This window comes from Pungitius pungitius, unplaced genomic scaffold (genome assembly GCF_949316345.1).
Source record: "Pungitius pungitius unplaced genomic scaffold, fPunPun2.1 scaffold_24, whole genome shotgun sequence".
Lineage (NCBI taxonomy): Eukaryota > Metazoa > Chordata > Actinopteri > Perciformes > Gasterosteidae > Pungitius > Pungitius pungitius.
Genome location: NW_026909886.1, coordinates 1,164,355 through 1,179,057, shown reverse-complemented (window position 1 = coordinate 1,179,057; position 14,703 = coordinate 1,164,355). Strand labels below are relative to the sequence as shown.

General features: G+C 44.1%; 30 non-coding genes across 30 annotated transcripts; all 30 read right to left on the bottom strand.

The window, feature by feature from the left end:
• Positions 1 to 286: 286 nt before the first annotated feature.
• On the bottom strand, positions 287 to 405 carry LOC134118437 (5S ribosomal RNA). Its single transcript, XR_009949995.1, has one exon. It is a non-coding gene; the product is annotated as a 5S ribosomal RNA (ribosomal RNA).
• Positions 406 to 799: 394 nt separating this feature from the next.
• Positions 800 to 918, bottom strand: LOC134119013 (5S ribosomal RNA). The gene has a single exon (XR_009950574.1). It is a non-coding gene; the product is annotated as a 5S ribosomal RNA (ribosomal RNA).
• A 339-nt stretch (positions 919 to 1,257) lies between these two features.
• LOC134118436 (5S ribosomal RNA) lies at positions 1,258 to 1,376 on the bottom strand. The gene has a single exon (XR_009949994.1). It is a non-coding gene; the product is annotated as a 5S ribosomal RNA (ribosomal RNA).
• A 394-nt stretch (positions 1,377 to 1,770) lies between these two features.
• On the bottom strand, positions 1,771 to 1,889 carry LOC134119012 (5S ribosomal RNA). The gene has a single exon (XR_009950573.1). It is a non-coding gene; the product is annotated as a 5S ribosomal RNA (ribosomal RNA).
• A 339-nt stretch (positions 1,890 to 2,228) lies between these two features.
• LOC134118435 (5S ribosomal RNA) lies at positions 2,229 to 2,347 on the bottom strand. The gene has a single exon (XR_009949993.1). It is a non-coding gene; the product is annotated as a 5S ribosomal RNA (ribosomal RNA).
• Positions 2,348 to 2,741: 394 nt separating this feature from the next.
• LOC134119010 (5S ribosomal RNA) lies at positions 2,742 to 2,860 on the bottom strand. Its single transcript, XR_009950571.1, has one exon. It is a non-coding gene; the product is annotated as a 5S ribosomal RNA (ribosomal RNA).
• A 339-nt stretch (positions 2,861 to 3,199) lies between these two features.
• Positions 3,200 to 3,318, bottom strand: LOC134118433 (5S ribosomal RNA). The gene has a single exon (XR_009949991.1). It is a non-coding gene; the product is annotated as a 5S ribosomal RNA (ribosomal RNA).
• A 394-nt stretch (positions 3,319 to 3,712) lies between these two features.
• On the bottom strand, positions 3,713 to 3,831 carry LOC134119009 (5S ribosomal RNA). The gene has a single exon (XR_009950570.1). It is a non-coding gene; the product is annotated as a 5S ribosomal RNA (ribosomal RNA).
• A 339-nt stretch (positions 3,832 to 4,170) lies between these two features.
• On the bottom strand, positions 4,171 to 4,289 carry LOC134118432 (5S ribosomal RNA). Its single transcript, XR_009949990.1, has one exon. It is a non-coding gene; the product is annotated as a 5S ribosomal RNA (ribosomal RNA).
• Positions 4,290 to 4,683: 394 nt separating this feature from the next.
• LOC134119008 (5S ribosomal RNA) lies at positions 4,684 to 4,802 on the bottom strand. Its single transcript, XR_009950569.1, has one exon. It is a non-coding gene; the product is annotated as a 5S ribosomal RNA (ribosomal RNA).
• A 339-nt stretch (positions 4,803 to 5,141) lies between these two features.
• On the bottom strand, positions 5,142 to 5,260 carry LOC134118431 (5S ribosomal RNA). Its single transcript, XR_009949989.1, has one exon. It is a non-coding gene; the product is annotated as a 5S ribosomal RNA (ribosomal RNA).
• A 394-nt stretch (positions 5,261 to 5,654) lies between these two features.
• Positions 5,655 to 5,773, bottom strand: LOC134119007 (5S ribosomal RNA). The gene has a single exon (XR_009950568.1). It is a non-coding gene; the product is annotated as a 5S ribosomal RNA (ribosomal RNA).
• A 339-nt stretch (positions 5,774 to 6,112) lies between these two features.
• Positions 6,113 to 6,231, bottom strand: LOC134118430 (5S ribosomal RNA). Its single transcript, XR_009949988.1, has one exon. It is a non-coding gene; the product is annotated as a 5S ribosomal RNA (ribosomal RNA).
• Positions 6,232 to 6,625: 394 nt separating this feature from the next.
• Positions 6,626 to 6,744, bottom strand: LOC134119006 (5S ribosomal RNA). The gene has a single exon (XR_009950567.1). It is a non-coding gene; the product is annotated as a 5S ribosomal RNA (ribosomal RNA).
• Positions 6,745 to 7,083: 339 nt separating this feature from the next.
• Positions 7,084 to 7,202, bottom strand: LOC134118429 (5S ribosomal RNA). The gene has a single exon (XR_009949987.1). It is a non-coding gene; the product is annotated as a 5S ribosomal RNA (ribosomal RNA).
• A 394-nt stretch (positions 7,203 to 7,596) lies between these two features.
• Positions 7,597 to 7,715, bottom strand: LOC134119004 (5S ribosomal RNA). Its single transcript, XR_009950565.1, has one exon. It is a non-coding gene; the product is annotated as a 5S ribosomal RNA (ribosomal RNA).
• Positions 7,716 to 8,054: 339 nt separating this feature from the next.
• On the bottom strand, positions 8,055 to 8,173 carry LOC134118428 (5S ribosomal RNA). The gene has a single exon (XR_009949986.1). It is a non-coding gene; the product is annotated as a 5S ribosomal RNA (ribosomal RNA).
• A 394-nt stretch (positions 8,174 to 8,567) lies between these two features.
• Positions 8,568 to 8,686, bottom strand: LOC134119003 (5S ribosomal RNA). Its single transcript, XR_009950564.1, has one exon. It is a non-coding gene; the product is annotated as a 5S ribosomal RNA (ribosomal RNA).
• Positions 8,687 to 9,025: 339 nt separating this feature from the next.
• On the bottom strand, positions 9,026 to 9,144 carry LOC134118427 (5S ribosomal RNA). Its single transcript, XR_009949985.1, has one exon. It is a non-coding gene; the product is annotated as a 5S ribosomal RNA (ribosomal RNA).
• Positions 9,145 to 9,538: 394 nt separating this feature from the next.
• Positions 9,539 to 9,657, bottom strand: LOC134119002 (5S ribosomal RNA). Its single transcript, XR_009950563.1, has one exon. It is a non-coding gene; the product is annotated as a 5S ribosomal RNA (ribosomal RNA).
• A 339-nt stretch (positions 9,658 to 9,996) lies between these two features.
• On the bottom strand, positions 9,997 to 10,115 carry LOC134118426 (5S ribosomal RNA). Its single transcript, XR_009949984.1, has one exon. It is a non-coding gene; the product is annotated as a 5S ribosomal RNA (ribosomal RNA).
• A 394-nt stretch (positions 10,116 to 10,509) lies between these two features.
• On the bottom strand, positions 10,510 to 10,628 carry LOC134119001 (5S ribosomal RNA). The gene has a single exon (XR_009950562.1). It is a non-coding gene; the product is annotated as a 5S ribosomal RNA (ribosomal RNA).
• A 339-nt stretch (positions 10,629 to 10,967) lies between these two features.
• LOC134118425 (5S ribosomal RNA) lies at positions 10,968 to 11,086 on the bottom strand. The gene has a single exon (XR_009949983.1). It is a non-coding gene; the product is annotated as a 5S ribosomal RNA (ribosomal RNA).
• A 394-nt stretch (positions 11,087 to 11,480) lies between these two features.
• On the bottom strand, positions 11,481 to 11,599 carry LOC134119000 (5S ribosomal RNA). Its single transcript, XR_009950561.1, has one exon. It is a non-coding gene; the product is annotated as a 5S ribosomal RNA (ribosomal RNA).
• Positions 11,600 to 11,938: 339 nt separating this feature from the next.
• Positions 11,939 to 12,057, bottom strand: LOC134118424 (5S ribosomal RNA). The gene has a single exon (XR_009949982.1). It is a non-coding gene; the product is annotated as a 5S ribosomal RNA (ribosomal RNA).
• Positions 12,058 to 12,451: 394 nt separating this feature from the next.
• On the bottom strand, positions 12,452 to 12,570 carry LOC134118999 (5S ribosomal RNA). The gene has a single exon (XR_009950560.1). It is a non-coding gene; the product is annotated as a 5S ribosomal RNA (ribosomal RNA).
• A 339-nt stretch (positions 12,571 to 12,909) lies between these two features.
• Positions 12,910 to 13,028, bottom strand: LOC134118422 (5S ribosomal RNA). The gene has a single exon (XR_009949980.1). It is a non-coding gene; the product is annotated as a 5S ribosomal RNA (ribosomal RNA).
• A 394-nt stretch (positions 13,029 to 13,422) lies between these two features.
• LOC134118998 (5S ribosomal RNA) lies at positions 13,423 to 13,541 on the bottom strand. Its single transcript, XR_009950559.1, has one exon. It is a non-coding gene; the product is annotated as a 5S ribosomal RNA (ribosomal RNA).
• Positions 13,542 to 13,880: 339 nt separating this feature from the next.
• On the bottom strand, positions 13,881 to 13,999 carry LOC134118421 (5S ribosomal RNA). Its single transcript, XR_009949979.1, has one exon. It is a non-coding gene; the product is annotated as a 5S ribosomal RNA (ribosomal RNA).
• Positions 14,000 to 14,393: 394 nt separating this feature from the next.
• LOC134118997 (5S ribosomal RNA) lies at positions 14,394 to 14,512 on the bottom strand. The gene has a single exon (XR_009950558.1). It is a non-coding gene; the product is annotated as a 5S ribosomal RNA (ribosomal RNA).
• Between the last annotated feature and the right edge of the window lie 191 nt (positions 14,513 to 14,703).

The following is a 14,703-nucleotide window of genomic DNA, read 5'->3' as shown; positions in this document are numbered from 1 at the left end:
CCTGCCGTTGGCATCTTTGTGTGGGTTAAATAAGGGTATGCAAAGAAGGCTGTGACATCCTATGGCGAAAATTGGATGGACTAGAGAAGACCCGCCCAGGAGTCCCAGCCAATCGGTGGATGGCCATTGCAGTCCCCGCCACCTCAAATGGCCTGACGATGGTATGGACGTAAGCCACCTTTCATCTTCTTCCTATTGCATCTCTTCTACAATGTGATCAACTTTTTACAATTGTGTAGGTGTACAAGCTACGGCGCTGGGCGGCTTTCAGAGAGAGAAGTGAAAAAGCTTACGGCACCTGGGATTCCCAGGCGGTCTTCCATCCAGGTACTAACCAGGCCCTGCTCTGCTTAGCTTCCGAGATCAGACGAGATCGGGCGGAACCAGAGAGGTATGGCCGTAAGCTGCTTTTCATCTTTTTCCTAATCCTTTAAAACGTGTCAAAGATAATCAGAAGTTTCTTTTTCTAAAATTGAAGCAGTTCTTAGCATTGGCAAGAGAGGTTCCTAAAACCTAAAGGGAACTTTACTTTTCTTCACTGGTAAATCTAACATGTTTGGTTAGCACCTGTATTTCAACGGCTAAATTACAAACAAAAGTATGCCAATTGTTAAATGTTGATCAACACTAATTTAGCAACCATGAAACGGAATCATGTTTGATAATATTGTCTAAATGCCTTTCATATCCAACGTTAAAACAACAATAAACATGCATCTCTTCAACAATGTGATATACTTTTTGTAATTTGTAGGTGTACAATCTGCGGCGCTCTGCAGCTTTCAGAGAGAAGTGAAAAAGCTTACGGCACCTGGGATTCCCAGGCGGTCTTCCATCCAGGTACTAACCAGGCCCTGGTCTGCTTAGCTTCCGAGATCAGACGAGATCGGGCGGAACCAGAGAGGTATGGCCGTAAGCTGCTTTTTATCTTTTTCCTAATCCTTTATAATGCGTCAAAAAATTATGTCACGCCTGCCGTTGGCATCTTTGTGTGGGTTAAATAAGGGTATGCAAAGAAGGCTGTGACATCCTATGGCGAAAATTGGATGGACTAGAGAAGACCCGCCCAGGAGTCCCAGCCAATCGGTGGATGGCCATTGCAGTCCCCGCCACCTCAAATGGCCTGACGATGGTATGGACGTAAGCCACCTTTCATCTTCTTCCTATTGCATCTCTTCTACAATGTGATCAACTTTTTACAATTGTGTAGGTGTACAAGCTACGGCGCTGGGCGGCTTTCAGAGAGAGAAGTGAAAAAGCTTACGGCACCTGGGATTCCCAGGCGGTCTTCCATCCAGGTACTAACCAGGCCCTGCTCTGCTTAGCTTCCGAGATCAGACGAGATCGGGCGGAACCAGAGAGGTATGGCCGTAAGCTGCTTTTCATCTTTTTCCTAATCCTTTAAAACGTGTCAAAGATAATCAGAAGTTTCTTTTTCTAAAATTGAAGCAGTTCTTAGCATTGGCAAGAGAGGTTCCTAAAACCTAAAGGGAACTTTACTTTTCTTCACTGGTAAATCTAACATGTTTGGTTAGCACCTGTATTTCAACGGCTAAATTACAAACAAAAGTATGCCAATTGTTAAATGTTGATCAACACTAATTTAGCAACCATGAAACGGAATCATGTTTGATAATATTGTCTAAATGCCTTTCATATCCAACGTTAAAACAACAATAAACATGCATCTCTTCAACAATGTGATATACTTTTTGTAATTTGTAGGTGTACAATCTGCGGCGCTCTGCAGCTTTCAGAGAGAAGTGAAAAAGCTTACGGCACCTGGGATTCCCAGGCGGTCTTCCATCCAGGTACTAACCAGGCCCTGGTCTGCTTAGCTTCCGAGATCAGACGAGATCGGGCGGAACCAGAGAGGTATGGCCGTAAGCTGCTTTTTATCTTTTTCCTAATCCTTTATAATGCGTCAAAAAATTATGTCACGCCTGCCGTTGGCATCTTTGTGTGGGTTAAATAAGGGTATGCAAAGAAGGCTGTGACATCCTATGGCGAAAATTGGATGGACTAGAGAAGACCCGCCCAGGAGTCCCAGCCAATCGGTGGATGGCCATTGCAGTCCCCGCCACCTCAAATGGCCTGACGATGGTATGGACGTAAGCCACCTTTCATCTTCTTCCTATTGCATCTCTTCTACAATGTGATCAACTTTTTACAATTGTGTAGGTGTACAAGCTACGGCGCTGGGCGGCTTTCAGAGAGAGAAGTGAAAAAGCTTACGGCACCTGGGATTCCCAGGCGGTCTTCCATCCAGGTACTAACCAGGCCCTGCTCTGCTTAGCTTCCGAGATCAGACGAGATCGGGCGGAACCAGAGAGGTATGGCCGTAAGCTGCTTTTCATCTTTTTCCTAATCCTTTAAAACGTGTCAAAGATAATCAGAAGTTTCTTTTTCTAAAATTGAAGCAGTTCTTAGCATTGGCAAGAGAGGTTCCTAAAACCTAAAGGGAACTTTACTTTTCTTCACTGGTAAATCTAACATGTTTGGTTAGCACCTGTATTTCAACGGCTAAATTACAAACAAAAGTATGCCAATTGTTAAATGTTGATCAACACTAATTTAGCAACCATGAAACGGAATCATGTTTGATAATATTGTCTAAATGCCTTTCATATCCAACGTTAAAACAACAATAAACATGCATCTCTTCAACAATGTGATATACTTTTTGTAATTTGTAGGTGTACAATCTGCGGCGCTCTGCAGCTTTCAGAGAGAAGTGAAAAAGCTTACGGCACCTGGGATTCCCAGGCGGTCTTCCATCCAGGTACTAACCAGGCCCTGGTCTGCTTAGCTTCCGAGATCAGACGAGATCGGGCGGAACCAGAGAGGTATGGCCGTAAGCTGCTTTTTATCTTTTTCCTAATCCTTTATAATGCGTCAAAAAATTATGTCACGCCTGCCGTTGGCATCTTTGTGTGGGTTAAATAAGGGTATGCAAAGAAGGCTGTGACATCCTATGGCGAAAATTGGATGGACTAGAGAAGACCCGCCCAGGAGTCCCAGCCAATCGGTGGATGGCCATTGCAGTCCCCGCCACCTCAAATGGCCTGACGATGGTATGGACGTAAGCCACCTTTCATCTTCTTCCTATTGCATCTCTTCTACAATGTGATCAACTTTTTACAATTGTGTAGGTGTACAAGCTACGGCGCTGGGCGGCTTTCAGAGAGAGAAGTGAAAAAGCTTACGGCACCTGGGATTCCCAGGCGGTCTTCCATCCAGGTACTAACCAGGCCCTGCTCTGCTTAGCTTCCGAGATCAGACGAGATCGGGCGGAACCAGAGAGGTATGGCCGTAAGCTGCTTTTCATCTTTTTCCTAATCCTTTAAAACGTGTCAAAGATAATCAGAAGTTTCTTTTTCTAAAATTGAAGCAGTTCTTAGCATTGGCAAGAGAGGTTCCTAAAACCTAAAGGGAACTTTACTTTTCTTCACTGGTAAATCTAACATGTTTGGTTAGCACCTGTATTTCAACGGCTAAATTACAAACAAAAGTATGCCAATTGTTAAATGTTGATCAACACTAATTTAGCAACCATGAAACGGAATCATGTTTGATAATATTGTCTAAATGCCTTTCATATCCAACGTTAAAACAACAATAAACATGCATCTCTTCAACAATGTGATATACTTTTTGTAATTTGTAGGTGTACAATCTGCGGCGCTCTGCAGCTTTCAGAGAGAAGTGAAAAAGCTTACGGCACCTGGGATTCCCAGGCGGTCTTCCATCCAGGTACTAACCAGGCCCTGGTCTGCTTAGCTTCCGAGATCAGACGAGATCGGGCGGAACCAGAGAGGTATGGCCGTAAGCTGCTTTTTATCTTTTTCCTAATCCTTTATAATGCGTCAAAAAATTATGTCACGCCTGCCGTTGCCATCTTTGTGTGGGTTAAATAAGGGTATGCAAAGAAGGCTGTGACATCCTATGGCGAAAATTGGATGGACTAGAGAAGACCCGCCCAGGAGTCCCAGCCAATCGGTGGATGGCCATTGCAGTCCCCGCCACCTCAAATGGCCTGACGATGGTATGGACGTAAGCCACCTTTCATCTTCTTCCTATTGCATCTCTTCTACAATGTGATCAACTTTTTACAATTGTGTAGGTGTACAAGCTACGGCGCTGGGCGGCTTTCGGAGAGAGAAGTGAAAAAGCTTACGGCACCTGGGATTCCCAGGCGGTCTTCCATCCAGGTACTAACCAGGCCCTGCTCTGCTTAGCTTCCGAGATCAGACGAGATCGGGCGGAACCAGAGAGGTATGGCCGTAAGCTGCTTTTCATCTTTTTCCTAATCCTTTAAAACGTGTCAAAGATAATCAGAAGTTTCTTTTTCTAAAATTGAAGCAGTTCTTAGCATTGGCAAGAGAGGTTCCTAAAACCTAAAGGGAACTTTACTTTTCTTCACTGGTAAATCTAACATGTTTGGTTAGCACCTGTATTTCAACGGCTAAATTACAAACAAAAGTATGCCAATTGTTAAATGTTGATCAACACTAATTTAGCAACCATGAAACGGAATCATGTTTGATAATATTGTCTAAATGCCTTTCATATCCAACGTTAAAACAACAATAAACATGCATCTCTTCAACAATGTGATATACTTTTTGTAATTTGTAGGTGTACAATCTGCGGCGCTCTGCAGCTTTCAGAGAGAAGTGAAAAAGCTTACGGCACCTGGGATTCCCAGGCGGTCTTCCATCCAGGTACTAACCAGGCCCTGGTCTGCTTAGCTTCCGAGATCAGACGAGATCGGGCGGAACCAGAGAGGTATGGCCGTAAGCTGCTTTTTATCTTTTTCCTAATCCTTTATAATGCGTCAAAAAATTATGTCACGCCTGCCGTTGGCATCTTTGTGTGGGTTAAATAAGGGTATGCAAAGAAGGCTGTGACATCCTATGGCGAAAATTGGATGGACTAGAGAAGACCCGCCCAGGAGTCCCAGCCAATCGGTGGATGGCCATTGCAGTCCCCGCCACCTCAAATGGCCTGACGATGGTATGGACGTAAGCCACCTTTCATCTTCTTCCTATTGCATCTCTTCTACAATGTGATCAACTTTTTACAATTGTGTAGGTGTACAAGCTACGGCGCTGGGCGGCTTTCAGAGAGAGAAGTGAAAAAGCTTACGGCACCTGGGATTCCCAGGCGGTCTTCCATCCAGGTACTAACCAGGCCCTGCTCTGCTTAGCTTCCGAGATCAGACGAGATCGGGCGGAACCAGAGAGGTATGGCCGTAAGCTGCTTTTCATCTTTTTCCTAATCCTTTAAAACGTGTCAAAGATAATCAGAAGTTTCTTTTTCTAAAATTGAAGCAGTTCTTAGCATTGGCAAGAGAGGTTCCTAAAACCTAAAGGGAACTTTACTTTTCTTCACTGGTAAATCTAACATGTTTGGTTAGCACCTGTATTTCAACGGCTAAATTACAAACAAAAGTATGCCAATTGTTAAATGTTGATCAACACTAATTTAGCAACCATGAAACGGAATCATGTTTGATAATATTGTCTAAATGCCTTTCATATCCAACGTTAAAACAACAATAAACATGCATCTCTTCAACAATGTGATATACTTTTTGTAATTTGTAGGTGTACAATCTGCGGCGCTCTGCAGCTTTCAGAGAGAAGTGAAAAAGCTTACGGCACCTGGGATTCCCAGGCGGTCTTCCATCCAGGTACTAACCAGGCCCTGGTCTGCTTAGCTTCCGAGATCAGACGAGATCGGGCGGAACCAGAGAGGTATGGCCGTAAGCTGCTTTTTATCTTTTTCCTAATCCTTTATAATGCGTCAAAAAATTATGTCACGCCTGCCGTTGGCATCTTTGTGTGGGTTAAATAAGGGTATGCAAAGAAGGCTGTGACATCCTATGGCGAAAATTGGATGGACTAGAGAAGACCCGCCCAGGAGTCCCAGCCAATCGGTGGATGGCCATTGCAGTCCCCGCCACCTCAAATGGCCTGACGATGGTATGGACGTAAGCCACCTTTCATCTTCTTCCTATTGCATCTCTTCTACAATGTGATCAACTTTTTACAATTGTGTAGGTGTACAAGCTACGGCGCTGGGCGGCTTTCAGAGAGAGAAGTGAAAAAGCTTACGGCACCTGGGATTCCCAGGCGGTCTTCCATCCAGGTACTAACCAGGCCCTGCTCTGCTTAGCTTCCGAGATCAGACGAGATCGGGCGGAACCAGAGAGGTATGGCCGTAAGCTGCTTTTCATCTTTTTCCTAATCCTTTAAAACGTGTCAAAGATAATCAGAAGTTTCTTTTTCTAAAATTGAAGCAGTTCTTAGCATTGGCAAGAGAGGTTCCTAAAACCTAAAGGGAACTTTACTTTTCTTCACTGGTAAATCTAACATGTTTGGTTAGCACCTGTATTTCAACGGCTAAATTACAAACAAAAGTATGCCAATTGTTAAATGTTGATCAACACTAATTTAGCAACCATGAAACGGAATCATGTTTGATAATATTGTCTAAATGCCTTTCATATCCAACGTTAAAACAACAATAAACATGCATCTCTTCAACAATGTGATATACTTTTTGTAATTTGTAGGTGTACAATCTGCGGCGCTCTGCAGCTTTCAGAGAGAAGTGAAAAAGCTTACGGCACCTGGGATTCCCAGGCGGTCTTCCATCCAGGTACTAACCAGGCCCTGGTCTGCTTAGCTTCCGAGATCAGACGAGATCGGGCGGAACCAGAGAGGTATGGCCGTAAGCTGCTTTTTATCTTTTTCCTAATCCTTTATAATGCGTCAAAAAATTATGTCACGCCTGCCGTTGGCATCTTTGTGTGGGTTAAATAAGGGTATGCAAAGAAGGCTGTGACATCCTATGGCGAAAATTGGATGGACTAGAGAAGACCCGCCCAGGAGTCCCAGCCAATCGGTGGATGGCCATTGCAGTCCCCGCCACCTCAAATGGCCTGACGATGGTATGGACGTAAGCCACCTTTCATCTTCTTCCTATTGCATCTCTTCTACAATGTGATCAACTTTTTACAATTGTGTAGGTGTACAAGCTACGGCGCTGGGCGGCTTTCAGAGAGAGAAGTGAAAAAGCTTACGGCACCTGGGATTCCCAGGCGGTCTTCCATCCAGGTACTAACCAGGCCCTGCTCTGCTTAGCTTCCGAGATCAGACGAGATCGGGCGGAACCAGAGAGGTATGGCCGTAAGCTGCTTTTCATCTTTTTCCTAATCCTTTAAAACGTGTCAAAGATAATCAGAAGTTTCTTTTTCTAAAATTGAAGCAGTTCTTAGCATTGGCAAGAGAGGTTCCTAAAACCTAAAGGGAACTTTACTTTTCTTCACTGGTAAATCTAACATGTTTGGTTAGCACCTGTATTTCAACGGCTAAATTACAAACAAAAGTATGCCAATTGTTAAATGTTGATCAACACTAATTTAGCAACCATGAAACGGAATCATGTTTGATAATATTGTCTAAATGCCTTTCATATCCAACGTTAAAACAACAATAAACATGCATCTCTTCAACAATGTGATATACTTTTTGTAATTTGTAGGTGTACAATCTGCGGCGCTCTGCAGCTTTCAGAGAGAAGTGAAAAAGCTTACGGCACCTGGGATTCCCAGGCGGTCTTCCATCCAGGTACTAACCAGGCCCTGGTCTGCTTAGCTTCCGAGATCAGACGAGATCGGGCGGAACCAGAGAGGTATGGCCGTAAGCTGCTTTTTATCTTTTTCCTAATCCTTTATAATGCGTCAAAAAATTATGTCACGCCTGCCGTTGGCATCTTTGTGTGGGTTAAATAAGGGTATGCAAAGAAGGCTGTGACATCCTATGGCGAAAATTGGATGGACTAGAGAAGACCCGCCCAGGAGTCCCAGCCAATCGGTGGATGGCCATTGCAGTCCCCGCCACCTCAAATGGCCTGACGATGGTATGGACGTAAGCCACCTTTCATCTTCTTCCTATTGCATCTCTTCTACAATGTGATCAACTTTTTACAATTGTGTAGGTGTACAAGCTACGGCGCTGGGCGGCTTTCAGAGAGAGAAGTGAAAAAGCTTACGGCACCTGGGATTCCCAGGCGGTCTTCCATCCAGGTACTAACCAGGCCCTGCTCTGCTTAGCTTCCGAGATCAGACGAGATCGGGCGGAACCAGAGAGGTATGGCCGTAAGCTGCTTTTCATCTTTTTCCTAATCCTTTAAAACGTGTCAAAGATAATCAGAAGTTTCTTTTTCTAAAATTGAAGCAGTTCTTAGCATTGGCAAGAGAGGTTCCTAAAACCTAAAGGGAACTTTACTTTTCTTCACTGGTAAATCTAACATGTTTGGTTAGCACCTGTATTTCAACGGCTAAATTACAAACAAAAGTATGCCAATTGTTAAATGTTGATCAACACTAATTTAGCAACCATGAAACGGAATCATGTTTGATAATATTGTCTAAATGCCTTTCATATCCAACGTTAAAACAACAATAAACATGCATCTCTTCAACAATGTGATATACTTTTTGTAATTTGTAGGTGTACAATCTGCGGCGCTCTGCAGCTTTCAGAGAGAAGTGAAAAAGCTTACGGCACCTGGGATTCCCAGGCGGTCTTCCATCCAGGTACTAACCAGGCCCTGGTCTGCTTAGCTTCCGAGATCAGACGAGATCGGGCGGAACCAGAGAGGTATGGCCGTAAGCTGCTTTTTATCTTTTTCCTAATCCTTTATAATGCGTCAAAAAATTATGTCACGCCTGCCGTTGGCATCTTTGTGTGGGTTAAATAAGGGTATGCAAAGAAGGCTGTGACATCCTATGGCGAAAATTGGATGGACTAGAGAAGACCCGCCCAGGAGTCCCAGCCAATCGGTGGATGGCCATTGCAGTCCCCGCCACCTCAAATGGCCTGACGATGGTATGGACGTAAGCCACCTTTCATCTTCTTCCTATTGCATCTCTTCTACAATGTGATCAACTTTTTACAATTGTGTAGGTGTACAAGCTACGGCGCTGGGCGGCTTTCAGAGAGAGAAGTGAAAAAGCTTACGGCACCTGGGATTCCCAGGCGGTCTTCCATCCAGGTACTAACCAGGCCCTGCTCTGCTTAGCTTCCGAGATCAGACGAGATCGGGCGGAACCAGAGAGGTATGGCCGTAAGCTGCTTTTCATCTTTTTCCTAATCCTTTAAAACGTGTCAAAGATAATCAGAAGTTTCTTTTTCTAAAATTGAAGCAGTTCTTAGCATTGGCAAGAGAGGTTCCTAAAACCTAAAGGGAACTTTACTTTTCTTCACTGGTAAATCTAACATGTTTGGTTAGCACCTGTATTTCAACGGCTAAATTACAAACAAAAGTATGCCAATTGTTAAATGTTGATCAACACTAATTTAGCAACCATGAAACGGAATCATGTTTGATAATATTGTCTAAATGCCTTTCATATCCAACGTTAAAACAACAATAAACATGCATCTCTTCAACAATGTGATATACTTTTTGTAATTTGTAGGTGTACAATCTGCGGCGCTCTGCAGCTTTCAGAGAGAAGTGAAAAAGCTTACGGCACCTGGGATTCCCAGGCGGTCTTCCATCCAGGTACTAACCAGGCCCTGGTCTGCTTAGCTTCCGAGATCAGACGAGATCGGGCGGAACCAGAGAGGTATGGCCGTAAGCTGCTTTTTATCTTTTTCCTAATCCTTTATAATGCGTCAAAAAATTATGTCACGCCTGCCGTTGGCATCTTTGTGTGGGTTAAATAAGGGTATGCAAAGAAGGCTGTGACATCCTATGGCGAAAATTGGATGGACTAGAGAAGACCCGCCCAGGAGTCCCAGCCAATCGGTGGATGGCCATTGCAGTCCCCGCCACCTCAAATGGCCTGACGATGGTATGGACGTAAGCCACCTTTCATCTTCTTCCTATTGCATCTCTTCTACAATGTGATCAACTTTTTACAATTGTGTAGGTGTACAAGCTACGGCGCTGGGCGGCTTTCAGAGAGAGAAGTGAAAAAGCTTACGGCACCTGGGATTCCCAGGCGGTCTTCCATCCAGGTACTAACCAGGCCCTGCTCTGCTTAGCTTCCGAGATCAGACGAGATCGGGCGGAACCAGAGAGGTATGGCCGTAAGCTGCTTTTCATCTTTTTCCTAATCCTTTAAAACGTGTCAAAGATAATCAGAAGTTTCTTTTTCTAAAATTGAAGCAGTTCTTAGCATTGGCAAGAGAGGTTCCTAAAACCTAAAGGGAACTTTACTTTTCTTCACTGGTAAATCTAACATGTTTGGTTAGCACCTGTATTTCAACGGCTAAATTACAAACAAAAGTATGCCAATTGTTAAATGTTGATCAACACTAATTTAGCAACCATGAAACGGAATCATGTTTGATAATATTGTCTAAATGCCTTTCATATCCAACGTTAAAACAACAATAAACATGCATCTCTTCAACAATGTGATATACTTTTTGTAATTTGTAGGTGTACAATCTGCGGCGCTCTGCAGCTTTCAGAGAGAAGTGAAAAAGCTTACGGCACCTGGGATTCCCAGGCGGTCTTCCATCCAGGTACTAACCAGGCCCTGGTCTGCTTAGCTTCCGAGATCAGACGAGATCGGGCGGAACCAGAGAGGTATGGCCGTAAGCTGCTTTTTATCTTTTTCCTAATCCTTTATAATGCGTCAAAAAATTATGTCACGCCTGCCGTTGCCATCTTTGTGTGGGTTAAATAAGGGTATGCAAAGAAGGCTGTGACATCCTATGGCGAAAATTGGATGGACTAGAGAAGACCCGCCCAGGAGTCCCAGCCAATCGGTGGATGGCCATTGCAGTCCCCGCCACCTCAAATGGCCTGACGATGGTATGGACGTAAGCCACCTTTCATCTTCTTCCTATTGCATCTCTTCTACAATGTGATCAACTTTTTACAATTGTGTAGGTGTACAAGCTACGGCGCTGGGCGGCTTTCGGAGAGAGAAGTGAAAAAGCTTACGGCACCTGGGATTCCCAGGCGGTCTTCCATCCAGGTACTAACCAGGCCCTGCTCTGCTTAGCTTCCGAGATCAGACGAGATCGGGCGGAACCAGAGAGGTATGGCCGTAAGCTGCTTTTCATCTTTTTCCTAATCCTTTAAAACGTGTCAAAGATAATCAGAAGTTTCTTTTTCTAAAATTGAAGCAGTTCTTAGCATTGGCAAGAGAGGTTCCTAAAACCTAAAGGGAACTTTACTTTTCTTCACTGGTAAATCTAACATGTTTGGTTAGCACCTGTATTTCAACGGCTAAATTACAAACAAAAGTATGCCAATTGTTAAATGTTGATCAACACTAATTTAGCAACCATGAAACGGAATCATGTTTGATAATATTGTCTAAATGCCTTTCATATCCAACGTTAAAACAACAATAAACATGCATCTCTTCAACAATGTGATATACTTTTTGTAATTTGTAGGTGTACAATCTGCGGCGCTCTGCAGCTTTCAGAGAGAAGTGAAAAAGCTTACGGCACCTGGGATTCCCAGGCGGTCTTCCATCCAGGTACTAACCAGGCCCTGGTCTGCTTAGCTTCCGAGATCAGACGAGATCGGGCGGAACCAGAGAGGTATGGCCGTAAGCTGCTTTTTATCTTTTTCCTAATCCTTTATAATGCGTCAAAAAATTATGTCACGCCTGCCGTTGGCATCTTTGTGTGGGTTAAATAAGGGTATGCAAAGAAGGCTGTGACATCCTATGGCGAAAATTGGATGGACTAGAGAAGACCCGCCCAGGAGTCCCAGCCAATCGGTGGATGGCCATTGCAGTCCCCGCCACCTCAAATGGCCTGACGATGGTATGGACGTAAGCCACCTTTCATCTTCTTCCTATTGCATCTCTTCTACAATGTGATCAACTTTTTACAATTGTGTAGGTGTACAAGCTACGGCGCTGGGCGGCTTTCAGAGAGAGAAGTGAAAAAGCTTACGGCACCTGGGATTCCCAGGCGGTCTTCCATCCAGGTACTAACCAGGCCCTGCTCTGCTTAGCTTCCGAGATCAGACGAGATCGGGCGGAACCAGAGAGGTATGGCCGTAAGCTGCTTTTCATCTTTTTCCTAATCCTTTAAAACGTGTCAAAGATAATCAGAAGTTTCTTTTTCTAAAATTGAAGCAGTTCTTAGCATTGGCAAGAGAGGTTCCTAAAACCTAAAGGGAACTTTACTTTTCTTCACTGGTAAATCTAACATGTTTGGTTAGCACCTGTATTTCAACGGCTAAATTACAAACAAAAGTATGCCAATTGTTAAATGTTGATCAACACTAATTTAGCAACCATGAAACGGAATCATGTTTGATAATATTGTCTAAATGCCTTTCATATCCAACGTTAAAACAACAATAAACATGCATCTCTTCAACAATGTGATATACTTTTTGTAATTTGTAGGTGTACAATCTGCGGCGCTCTGCAGCTTTCAGAGAGAAGTGAAAAAGCTTACGGCACCTGGGATTCCCAGGCGGTCTTCCATCCAGGTACTAACCAGGCCCTGGTCTGCTTAGCTTCCGAGATCAGACGAGATCGGGCGGAACCAGAGAGGTATGGCCGTAAGCTGCTTTTTATCTTTTTCCTAATCCTTTATAATGCGTCAAAAAATTATGTCACGCCTGCCGTTGCCATCTTTGTGTGGGTTAAATAAGGGTATGCAAAGAAGGCTGTGACATCCTATGGCGAAAATTGGATGGACTAGAGAAGACCCGCCCAGGAGTCCCAGCCAATCGGTGGATGGCCATTGCAGTCCCCGCCACCTCAAATGGCCTGACGATGGTATGGACGTAAGCCACCTTTCATCTTCTTCCTATTGCATCTCTTCTACAATGTGATCAACTTTTTACAATTGTGTAGGTGTACAAGCTACGGCGCTGGGCGGCTTTCAGAGAGAGAAGTGAAAAAGCTTACGGCACCTGGGATTCCCAGGCGGTCTTCCATCCAGGTACTAACCAGGCCCTGCTCTGCTTAGCTTCCGAGATCAGACGAGATCGGGCGGAACCAGAGAGGTATGGCCGTAAGCTGCTTTTCATCTTTTTCCTAATCCTTTAAAACGTGTCAAAGATAATCAGAAGTTTCTTTTTCTAAAATTGAAGCAGTTCTTAGCATTGGCAAGAGAGGTTCCTAAAACCTAAAGGGAACTTTACTTTTCTTCACTGGTAAATCTAACATGTTTGGTTAGCACCTGTATTTCAACGGCTAAATTACAAACAAAAGTATGCCAATTGTTAAATGTTGATCAACACTAATTTAGCAACCATGAAACGGAATCATGTTTGATAATATTGTCTAAATGCCTTTCATATCCAACGTTAAAACAACAATAAACATGCATCTCTTCAACAATGTGATATACTTTTTGTAATTTGTAGGTGTACAATCTGCGGCGCTCTGCAGCTTTCAGAGAGAAGTGAAAAAGCTTACGGCACCTGGGATTCCCAGGCGGTCTTCCATCCAGGTACTAACCAGGCCCTGGTCTGCTTAGCTTCCGAGATCAGACGAGATCGGGCGGAACCAGAGAGGTATGGCCGTAAGCTGCTTTTTATCTTTTTCCTAATCCTTTATAATGCGTCAAAAAATTATGTCACGCCTGCCGTTGGCATCTTTGTGTGGGTTAAATAAGGGTATGCAAAGAAGGCTGTGACATCCTATGGCGAAAATTGGATGGACTAGAGAAGACCCGCCCAGGAGTCCCAGCCAATCGGTGGATGGCCATTGCAGTCCCCGCCACCTCAAATGGCCTGACGATGGTATGGACGTAAGCCACCTTTCATCTTCTTCCTATTGCATCTCTTCTACAATGTGATCAACTTTTTACAATTGTGTAGGTGTACAAGCTACGGCGCTGGGCGGCTTTCAGAGAGAGAAGTGAAAAAGCTTACGGCACCTGGGATTCCCAGGCGGTCTTCCATCCAGGTACTAACCAGGCCCTGCTCTGCTTAGCTTCCGAGATCAGACGAGATCGGGCGGAACCAGAGAGGTATGGCCGTAAGCTGCTTTTCATCTTTTTCCTAATCCTTTAAAACGTGTCAAAGATAATCAGAAGTTTCTTTTTCTAAAATTGAAGCAGTTCTTAGCATTGGCAAGAGAGGTTCCTAAAACCTAAAGGGAACTTTACTTTTCTTCACTGGTAAATCTAACATGTTTGGTTAGCACCTGTATTTCAACGGCTAAATTACAAACAAAAGTATGCCAATTGTTAAATGTTGATCAACACTAATTTAGCAACCATGAAACGGAATCATGTTTGATAATATTGTCTAAATGCCTTTCATATCCAACGTTAAAACAACAATAAACATGCATCTCTTCAACAATGTGATATACTTTTTGTAATTTGTAGGTGTACAATCTGCGGCGCTCTGCAGCTTTCAGAGAGAAGTGAAAAAGCTTACGGCACCTGGGATTCCCAGGCGGTCTTCCATCCAGGTACTAACCAGGCCCTGGTCTGCTTAGCTTCCGAGATCAGACGAGATCGGGCGGAACCAGAGAGGTATGGCCGTAAGCTGCTTTTTATCTTTTTCCTAATCCTTTATAATGCGTCAAAAAATTATGTCACGCCTGCCGTTGGCATCTTTGTGTGGGTTAAATAAGGGTATGCAAAGAAGGCTGTGACATCCTATGGCGAAAATTGGATGGACTAGAGAAGACCCGCCCAGGAGTCCCAGCCAATCGGTGGATGGCCATTGCAGTCCCCG